We start from the raw sequence: 1,449 nt of genomic DNA, 5'->3' as shown, positions 1-1,449 counted from the left end.
CAGAGAAGGTGGGTTTCTGGTACCAACTAGTCAATAGTTTGCCATTGTTTCTAAAAACCAATGTATCCAGAAAGTTAATCTTGTTATTTATCTCTGTTTCATGTGTAAATTGCAAACGGTGATGGTATTTATTAAAAGTAGTCAAAATGTTATCCATTTTATTGCGTGGTACTATTGCAAAAATATCATCAACGTACCTATAATAAACTGAAATGTCAAATTGTAAAGAGCTTAAACATTCTGTCTCAAGATCATCCATAACTAAGTCTGCTAAAATAGGTGAAAGGGGGGATCCCATTGGCGTACCATGTATCTGTTCATAAAATTGATCGTTGAAACGAAAACTAGTAGATTCTAATACAGCGTCGATTCCATATAAAAATTGTGTCAAACTAAAATTTGTGTTACATGAAATATCCTTCCAACGTTTTTCAATAGCTTTTAAAACTAATTCCTTAGGAATGTTTGTGAATAAAGAAGTGAGACTATTGAGAGATCTATTAAGAAAACAGGCTTAAGTGTTATTTATACGATTCCAAAAAAACTTGATACGTTTATTAAACCCCGAAAAGACAAATTACCTAAAGCCGATATGACCGAGATTGTTTATAAAGTCGACTGCAATGACTGTGACGCCACATACATCGGACAAACTAAAAGACACCTTAATACTCGGATTAAAGAACATATGAATAATATAAAAATGCATGTCAGCAATCAAAATGTTATAAGCAAACATAGAAATGAATTTTCGCATGACTTTAAATGGACAAACTTAAATATTTTACATCGAGAAACAAACACTAGGAAAAGAGAGATTGCTGAAATGTTTTTTATAAAAAAATTTAATAACACGATCAACCTACAGAAAGATACAGAGAATTTGAATCCGATCTATGATAGAATAATCAAAGCTGTTTAACTTAGTTCGTCTTTACCATCCATACCGAACGTTTACGTGACACAATATTTATATTGAAATATGTAAAATGGAACAAAATTAATTATATATTGCACTTAAGAATTTATAAGGTACGTTTTAAATTGGTTTTATAATCTTGGTTTGCGCTTTACTTTCTTAAAAATCAAAATTCTTGTATGTACATCTATTGTATTTCTTAATGTTAATTTTAGACTTGATAAGGACCTAAACCTAAGGTCGAAACGTTGTCTTTTCTTGTACATGGCATCAAACAAATAATAATAAGAATTAATTTAAGCCAGTTGGGTCGTCTCACATTTATTTTTAATTTTATTCATCACTGGCGATACAAGATATCTACTATTTATTTTTAAAATTAGTTTTTTCTTTCAATAACAATTTATATAAGATTTTTAAAAAACGAAGTAAAAATTAATTTTTTCTCAAATTTAGATATCTTCGATTTTCTTCAAAAAAATCTTAAAAGAAATAGAAATCTTCTCCTTTAAAATGCTTCCAAGGCCAAG

General features: G+C 29.1%; 1 long non-coding RNA gene across 1 annotated transcript; it reads left to right on the top strand.

Moving 5' to 3' along the window:
• Positions 1-881: 881 nt before the first annotated feature.
• LOC146719514 (uncharacterized) lies at positions 882-1,219 on the top strand. Its single transcript, XR_014926499.1, has 2 exons — positions 882-1,032; positions 1,135-1,219. It is a non-coding gene; the product is annotated as an uncharacterized LOC146719514 (long non-coding RNA).
• Positions 1,220-1,449: the final 230 nt, after the last annotated feature.

The sequence above is a fragment of the Nylanderia fulva genome, unplaced genomic scaffold (genome assembly GCF_048542155.1).
Source record: "Nylanderia fulva isolate GAGA-0341 unplaced genomic scaffold, ASM4854215v1 Scaffold960, whole genome shotgun sequence".
Lineage (NCBI taxonomy): Eukaryota > Metazoa > Arthropoda > Insecta > Hymenoptera > Formicidae > Nylanderia > Nylanderia fulva.
Note: the sequence above shows the minus strand (reverse complement) of the source record. Positions and strands in the feature narration are given on the sequence as shown.